This window comes from Pan paniscus, chromosome 3 (genome assembly GCF_029289425.2).
Source record: "Pan paniscus chromosome 3, NHGRI_mPanPan1-v2.0_pri, whole genome shotgun sequence".
NCBI lineage: Eukaryota > Metazoa > Chordata > Mammalia > Primates > Hominidae > Pan > Pan paniscus.
Window position 1 is genome coordinate 103182025 of NC_073252.2, and position 9657 is coordinate 103191681.

The 9657-nt window shown below is 35.8% G+C and overlaps 1 pseudogene; it reads right to left on the reverse strand.

Annotated features, from left to right (window-relative positions):
• Positions 1–8529: 8529 nt before the first annotated feature.
• Positions 8530–9042, reverse strand: LOC100985528 (nucleoporin Nup43-like; annotated as a pseudogene).
• Positions 9043–9657: the final 615 nt, after the last annotated feature.

The following is a 9657-nucleotide window of genomic DNA, read 5'->3' on the forward strand; positions in this document are numbered from 1 at the left end:
ATGCTGTCAGTGTTTTGCACAGAACATCTTATTATTTTCCATTTCTTTGCTTATAGGTCTGACTTCTAATTGCCAGCACTGTAATTTTTTGCTCGAAAGCTCCCTTTCTGACCACCAGACTATGGAGAAGGCCAGAAATGCCCAATAATTAATTCCTCCCAAGATTAATCCTCAATTAGTGACTAATAACAGTTGGTGGATACTTCCTAAGTACTGCGTTTCACAAAGTCTATAAGAGTTCCTAAGAAGGATTAAGCTCTAGTTGCCCTCAGTGATAACTTGCTTGAAAATTTTATCTTTATGAGATGCAACTCACATAGTGCTCAGAGAGGAATTTATAGTTGTAAACACCTATACCTAAAAATGAAGAAAGAACTCAAATCAATAATCTGAACCTCTTCCATATGAAACCAAAATAAAAAAGAGCAAATTAAACCCAAAACCAGAAGAGGGAAGGAAATAATGATAATTAGAACATAAATAAACAAAATAGAGAATAGAAAAGCAACACAACAAAACCAAAGCTTGGTTCTCTGAAAAGATCAATAAAATTGAGAAATCTTTAGCTAAAAAAAGAGAATTACTGAAACAGGGAATGAAAGAGGAAACATAACTACTGACCATAGAGAAATAAAAAGTAATCTAAAGAAATACAGTGAACAAATGTATACCAACAAATTAGATAACTTAAATAAAATCTACAACTTCTTAGAAGGATACAAGGCCGGGTATATGCCTGGTGGCTCATGCCTGTAATCTCAGTACTTAGGGAGGCAAACGTAGATGGATCACTTGAGCTCAGGAATTCAAGTCCAGCCTAGGCAACATGGCTGTCTGTCTCTATACAAAATACAAAAATTAGCCAGGCATGGTGGTGCATGACTGTCATCCCAATTACTCAGGAGGCTGAGGTGGGAGGTTCACTTGAGCCTGGGAGGTCAAGGCTTCAGTAAGCCAACATCACACCACATACTCCAGCCTAGGGGACACTATGAGACCCTGTCTTAAAAAAAAAAAAAAAAAAACACAAATGACTGAAATTGCATCAAGAAATAGATTGAACAGACTTATAATAAGTACAAAAAAATTGGTTAGAAATGTGGAAACTTCCCTCCATGAACAACCCGGATGTAAGCGTGGGCAATGTTGCAAAACCTCATCTCTGAAAAAAAAAAAAAAAAAAAATCAGCCGGGTGTGGTGGCAAGTGCTTGTAGTCCCAGCTGCTTGGGAGGCTGAGGTGGGAGGATTAACTGAGCCAAGAAAGGTCAAGGCTATGTGATCAGGGCACTGCACTCCAGTCTGGGCGACAGAGTGATACTCTGTCTCAAAAAAAAGAAAAGCCTAGATTCAGATGGCTTCACTGGTGAATTCTACCAAATATTTAAGGAAAAATTAACACAAATCCTTTACAAATCTTCTAGTAATATAAAAGAAAGGAGCATTTTCCATCTCATTCTATGAGGCCGGTTTTACCTTAATAGCAAAACTAGACAAAGACAATAAAAACTATAAATAAAGACATAAAAATTCTCTATAAAATACTAGCAAACCAATACTAGAATCAATAAAAAAGATTATAGACCATGAACAAATAAGATTTATTCCAGGAATACAAGGTTGTTTTGATATCCAAAAAATCAATTAATGTAATATCCAATATTAATAGAACAAAAAACAAAATCATATCATCTCAACAGATACAGAAAATGCATTTGACAAAAATCTAATACTCTTTCATGATGAAAAAGAAATACTCAATAAACTAGGAATAGACGGGAACTTCCTCAATCTGATAAAGAATATCTGTGAAAAACTTCATCTAACATTATACTTCATGGTAAGACACTAAACTTTTTCCCCTTAAGATCAGGAACAAGACAAGGATGCTGACTTTTGCCTCTTCTACTCAACATTGTACTGGAGGTTGCAGCCAAGGCAATTAGGCCAGAAAAAAAAATGTATACAAATTGGAAAAAAAGAAGTAAAACTACCTCTATTTTGGGGTAATATGATTTTGCATATAGAAAATCATAAGGAAATTTAAAACTAGCAGAAATAATAAAGTCGAAGATTATATGGTATAAGGTCAGTGTGCAAAATCAATTGTAACTGTGTACACTTGTAATAAATATGAAAATGAAATTAAGAAAACAATTCCACTTATAATAGCATTAAAAAGAATAAAATACTTAGAACTAAATCTAACAGAAGTGCAAAAAATGTATACTGAAAACTAGAAAATACTGTTGAAATAAATTGAAGAAGAATAAATAAATATCAAGACATCTCACGTTCATAGATCTGAAGACTTAGTATTGTTAAAAAGGAAGTATTTCCCAAATGTATCTGTATACTCAGCAAAATATCTATTAAAATCCCAGACAACTCCTCTGCAAAAATTGGATATGATTCAAAAATGTATACAAAAATTGAAGAGATCCAGAATAGACAAAATAATCTGAAAACAAAAGAACAAAATTGGAGAACTCATACTTCCCAATTTCAAATATAATCATAAAGCTAAAGTAATCAAGACAGTGTGTTGCTGATGTAAGACTAGAAATATAAATAAATAAAATGAAATAGACATTCCTGAAATAAACTCTCACATATAAACTCAATTGATTTTCATCAAAAGTGTCAAGAAACAGCAATGGGAAAAGAACAATCTTTTCAACAAATGGTGCTGGGATAACTGAATAACCAAAAAGAATCCAAAAATTGAATTTGGACTCAGACTTTTTACCATATATAAAAATCAAGTCAAAATGAATTATAGACCTAAATATGATAGTCAAAACTATAAAACTCTTAGAAGAAAATTTATTTGAGAAGATCCTCATGACCTTGACTTAGGCAATGATTTATTTGACCCAAACCACAAATGACAAAAAATGATAATGATAAATTGGACTTTATCGAACTAGCAAACTTTTGCTCTTTGAGTGCTACTATCACACAAATAAAAAGACAGCTCTGATGGTTAATTTTATAAGACATTTTTCTAGATCATGGTACTCTGTTGTTTGGTCAAACATCAATCTGGATGCTGTTGTGAAGGTATTTTTTAGATATGATTGATATTTAAAGCAGTAGACTTTAAGGAAAGCAGATTTATCCTTCATAAAGCAGGTGGGCTTTATCCAATCAACAGAAGTCCTTAAGAGAAAAGGGTCCTGGGAAAATGAAGAAATTTTGTTTCTAGACTACATTCCTATTCAAGACTGCAACATCAACTCCTGACAGAATTTTCAACCTGTCAGCCTGCCTTACAGATTTCAGACTTACCAGCCCACACAATCATATGGATCATTTTATAAAACAATCTCTCCCTCGGCCGGGAGCAGTGGCTCACATCTGTCATCCCAGCACTTTGCGAGGCAGAGGCAGCCGGATCACGAGGTCAGGAGATCAAGACCATCCTGGCCAACATGGTGAAACCCCGTTTCTACTAAAAGTAAAAATAAAAAATTAGCTGGGTGTGGTGGCGCGTGACTGTAGTCCCAGCTACTCAGGAGGCTGAGGCAGGAGAATCGCTTGAACCTGGGCGTTGGAGGTTGCAGTGAGCCAAGATCACCATTGCACTCCAGCCTGGCGACAGGGCGAGACTGTGTCTCAAAAAAAAATAAAATTAAATTAAAAAATAAAAAAAAAACTCTCCCTTTCTGTTTCAACCTCTCTCTCCAGATATGTGTGTATGTATACATAATGCTAGAATATACTGCAAGTTTGATTCCAGACTACAGCAATAGAGCAAATATCACAAATAAAGCAAATCACATGAATATTATGGCAGACATATTCTCCAGTATATATAAAAGTTATGTTTACATTCTACTTTGGTCTATTGAGCAGTAATGTTATATATCAAACATGTACATACTTTAATTTTAAAATAGTGCTTAAAAGTTCTAACAATCATCTGAGCCCTCAGGAAGTCATAATCTTTGCTGGGGAAGGGTCTTGCCTCCATGTTGATCACTGCTAACTGATCAGGGTGGTGGTTGCTGAGGATTGGGGAGGTGGTGGCAATTTCTTAAAATAAGACAACAATGAAGTTTGCTGCATTAATTGACTCCTCCTTTCACAAAAGATTGCTCTGTTGCATGTGATGCTGTTTGATAGCATTTCCATTTCCCTACAATAGAAGCTCTTTCAAAATTGGAGTCAACTCTCTCAAGTCCTGCTGCTGCTTTATCAACTAACTTTATGTAAAATTCTAAGTCCTTTGTTGTCATTTCAACAGTTTACAGCGTCTCCACCAGAAGTATATTCCACGTCAAGCAACCACTTTCTTTGCTCATCTACAAACAACAGTCCTTCATTCATTCAAGTTTTACCATGAGATTACAGCAATTCATCCACTGAAGTGGAATCTTCAGAATCCACTAATTCTAGTTCTCTTGCGGCTTCAACCACATCTGCAGTTACATTCTCCACTGAAGTCTTCAACTCCTAAAAGTCATCCTTGAGAGTTGGCATCAACTTCTTCCAAACTCCTTTTAATGTTGCTATTTTGACCTCCTCCTGTAAACAACAAATTTTCTTAATGACATCTAGAATGGTGAGCTCTTTCCAGAGGATTTTCAATTTATATTGTCCAGATTCATCAGAGGAATCACTATCTATAGTAGCTATATGCTAACAAAATGTGTTTCTTAAATAAGACTTGAAAGTGAAAATTACTCCTTGATCCAGGGGTTGCAGAATGAATGTTGTGTTAACAGGCATGAAAACATTATTCTCCTTGCACATCTCTCTCAGAGATCTTGGGTGACCATGTGCATTGTCAATGAGCCGTAATATTTTGAAATAAACCTCTTGAGTAGCAGGTTTCAACAGTGGGCTAAAAATATTCAGTAAACGGCCGGGCATGTTGGCTCATGCCCAAAGTGCCTGTAATTCCAGCACTTTGGGAAGCCAAGGCAGGTGGATCACCTGAGGTCTGGAGTTCAAGACCAGCCTGATCAACATGGTGAAACCCTGTCTCTACCAAAAATACAAAAATTAGCTGGTCATGGTGGCACATCCTGTAATCCTAGCTACTTGGGAGGCTGAGGCAGGAGAATTGCTTGAATCTAGGAGGTTGAGGTTGCAGTGAGCCAAGATCACACCATTGAATTCCAGCCTGGGCAACAAGAGTGAAACTCCTTCTAAAAGGAAAAAAAAAAAAGTCAGTAAACCATGCAGTAAACAGATAGGCTGTCATCCAGGCTTTATTGTTCCATTTATAGAGCACAGGCAGAGTAGATTTAGCATAATTCTAAAAGGCCCTAGGATTTTCAGAATGGTAAATGAGCTTTGGCTTCAACTTGATGTCACCAGTTGCATGAGCCCCTAACTAAAAAGACAGCCTGTCCTTTGAAGCTTTGAAACCATGCGTTGACTTCTTCCTGGCTATGAAAGTTCTAGATGGTATCTTCTTCCAATGTAAGGCTGTTTCATATACACTGAAAATCTGTTGTTTAGTGGAGTCAACTTCATCAATTATCTTAGCTAGATGTTCTGGATAACTTGTTGCAACTTCTACATTAGCACTTGCTGCTTCACCTTATACTTTTATGTTATGAAGATGGCTTCTTTCCTTTAACCTCATGAACCAACCTCTGCTAGCTTCCAACTTTTCTTTCTTTTCAAAGAAAATAAACTTCAGATGTACTAAATAATTAAATTCCAAATGTAATCATTGTATGTAAAAAACGAAACCATAGAATAGAAGGAATTGCTGTTTAACATTTATATAAACCTAGGATAGGGACAGCATGATGCCAGGAAAAGGAATTGTAATGAAAGAAATTGATTGTTTTTACCACAAAATGCAAACTTCTATAAAAAGCACCACCAGTAAATCCAAAAATAAATTGAAAAACACTTGTATCATATAACCAAAGGCAAAAATCTTCTTATATAAAAAGATACTGTAAATTAATAAGAACATTCCAAACTACCTCAAAAAGTGAAAATGGCTAAAGATAAGCAAGTTTTTGTGTGTGTTTTTTTGCTTGTTTGTTTTTGAGACAGAGTCTTGCTCTGTCGCCCAGGCTGGAGTGCAGTGGTGCAATCTCAGCTCACTGCAACCTCCGCATCCCAGTTCAAGAGATTCTCCTGCCTCAGCCTCCCAGATAAGCAAGTTTTAAAAGAAATACAGATTAAATAGACATTATAGCATTAATCATAACAGTGAGAAGCTAGAAACATGAAATAATCAATAATAGGCAAACAACTGAAATAAATGATACACATACCTATACCTTAGAATATTAAGTAGCAGTTCTTCAAAATGATAATAGAAAAAAATGTGTTTACCAAATGTACAAGAAAAAACAAACCCATTATAAAGTGGGCAAAGGACACAAACAGACACTTCTCAAAAGAAGACATTCATGTGGGCAACGAACATATAAAAAAAAGCTCAACATCACTGATCATTAGAGAAATGCAAATCGAAACTGCAATGAGATACCATCTCAGGCCAGTCAGAATGGTGATTATTTAAAAGTCAAGAAACAACAGATGCTGGTGAGGTTGCAGAGAAATAGGAACACTTTTACACTGTTGGTGGGAGTGTAAATTAGTTCAACCATTGTGAAAGACAGTGTGGCAATTCCTCAAAGACCTAGAGGGAGAAATACCATTTGACCCAGCAATCCCATTACCGGGTACACATCCAAAGGAATATAAATAATTCTATCATAAAGATACATGTGCACATATGTTCATTGCAACACTATTCACCATAGCAAAAACATAGAATCAACCCAAATGCCCATCAATGATAGACTGGATAAAGAAAATGTGGTACATATACACCATGGAATACTATGCACTCATAAAAAGGAACAAGATCCTGTCTTTTGCAGGGACATGGATGGAACTGGAAACTGTTATCCTCAGCAAACTAACACAGGAACAGAAAACCAAACACTGCATGTTCTCACTTATAAGTGGGAGCTGAATGATGAGAACACATGGACACATTGGGGGAACAACACACACTGGGGCCTGTCAGGGGGGTAGAGGGGGAGGGAGAGCACCAGGAATAACAGCTAATGGATGCTGGGCTTAATTCCTGGGCGATGGTTTGATCTGTGCAGCAAACCACCATGGCACACGTTTACCCATGTCACAGACTTGCACATCCTGAAAATGTACCCCAAAACTTAAAATAAAAGTGGAAGAAAAAAAAAGATTAGAGTTTGTTCAATGTGTAAAACCAATTAAAAAATAATCTATATCTTAAAAAAAAGTGTTTACTGCTAGGGAATGTGCATTCCCAACAATAGCATGGATGTTTTCATTTTTTATAAAAAATTATATATATTGACAGATAGGAATATGAAAATAATATTGTCTATTTGAAATTGTATTTAAAATTTTCTTTTGACTGTATTTGCTTTTTCTGCAATGAATTGCTTTCATAGTAAAAAAAGTCTTTTAAAAATTAGTCCCAGCAATAAAACCATAGACAGATAAAAAATCCAGCAATCCCTGAGCGTAAGGTGGCATTTTAAAAATTGAAAATATTTATTTGGACAGAAAAGCAAAACTTTATCATAATTATGAATATTGTAATTATAAAGTAAATGAACACTTCAATCATGTAACAGTTGTGATTTATTATTAAGGTTTTAGGTCTATAATACATTTAAAATTTAATGAACTTTGGAAAGACAATATCATAAAATTGTCTTAAAACACTACGTTAAGTAATTATTAACATTGCAGATAAGGATAAAGATGGCAAAATTCTTTACTCTTACCACATCATCATATAATTATCACATTTGTTATCAAATTTTAGTTTGGAAGTCAGTCCACTTATCAATATCAAATTCTACTTTGTTGCACAATGTCCAGTTTAGCAATTTTCAACTATGTTGTGAAATTCAAGAAAAATAAAGTTGGGTCTAAGCAGTTGACAAGAGTTCTGCTCGAAAACCTATTCTTACAAAAGAACTTGTCAAAACATTTTTATCTTTAAAAATTTTTGAATGCAACTATTAATGTTTCACTTTTGCTCTACTCAATTTTGCCTGAAAAAGTTTATTAAAATTATTAAGGAAATAAAGTGTAGAAGGATTATAGAAAATATTTTCAATAAAAAGAATAATCATTAACACTGGTAATTGCCACTAGGAAGGAGTATACATACTGATAAAAATTATAGAAACCTGTTGGTTGTTCCCATAACTACCACTGATGTTAAGTCCCACAACATCAAAAATGAAGAAATAGTTCCATGAGCTGTCAGTAATTGTCTGAAGGCAATGTATTATTCATCAGCACCAGAATCCCTCTGAAGTTCTTCCACATGTTCTCAGTTTTTTACCATTGTTCATCTATCAGATACTGCAACTGTTCTGGGAATATCCAACTAACAAAAGCCAAAGTTGGGCATTGACACTAACGGTCGCTTACTGATGTTTCCCCTGCAAATCTCACATTTTCTGATAATAAAATTTTGCACAAAAGGTAGAATTCAAAAGGCCGATTATACATTTATCTAAAATCTTATAATTACAGTAGTTTCATGAAAAAAGTTGTCCAGTAGTATAAATTGCTTCTGCATCAGTTCCACAAACAAGACAAGGACCAAAAACATCCAAACGGTTCACAGGCAGGGTTGAGAAGTAACCTTGTGATTTCAATTTGGTCTTTTGTAGGATCAGTGCTGAGCCAAGAACTTTGAGAGACTGGTGAACATTAGCTTGGTTACTAATGCTATGGGACAAAAAAGTTCTAGCTCTTCCTCCTTGGTGAAAGAGTGATGGTACAACTGTGGAAACATCCCAGTGCCAGAGGAATTCATCTTCAGAACAATAAATGGAGGATCTGGGTTGGATGGGTGAAAGTGAACTTCCTACATTTTAGCTTTGTAAGCCTTCAGCACAGATACAGGCATAGTACCTTGTCTAACATTCCAAATACTCAACATTCCATCCTGGCCACCAGTAGCTACAACATGCTGTTTGATGAGATTTCTATCAACACAATGGACTGGCACTCAGTCACCAGTCATGACAATATCTGAGAAGGCTCATTTCCTTGTTGTGTGCAATCCCACATTTTTAACTATCCAATCGAATTTACAGTAAGAATCTCTCAGGAGTTCGAAGAACGATTACAGCATGGAGTATACTACTATCTGCATTGCCTACAGTTCTTACAGCTTCCTTGTGATAAGCTTTGAGGAGATTTATTCAACCATTGTCTCCAACATTAATGATTTCTGGGCTGTTGCACACAACACCTGTACATGGTGCCCTGCTACACAAAGGACTTTCTGGGCCTATGTGGTAGTGAGCTGTAGTTCACCACTGGTTGACTGAAAGAGTCTGGTTATTCAGATGATGAAGGAAAACTGATACACCTCCTGTTGATGAAGCAGCTACAATTCTTTCCTGGTCAGACAACTGTCAATCCATTATATCACCATGATGTCTAATATCACGCAATAATTGATTGTCTCCTTCAAACCCTCTATCAGAGTCCAAGTTTCCAAAATCTCCCATAGACCGCAGTGAAACATAATTTTCCCCATTGTCCTAAGAGCCCATAGTGAACATCTCTGCAGTCTTCAAGTGCCCCAGAGGACTGGTCACCAGCAGGTTTTGCAGATTTTCTGAGACACAAACAGCATACAGCAGGTACAGCAA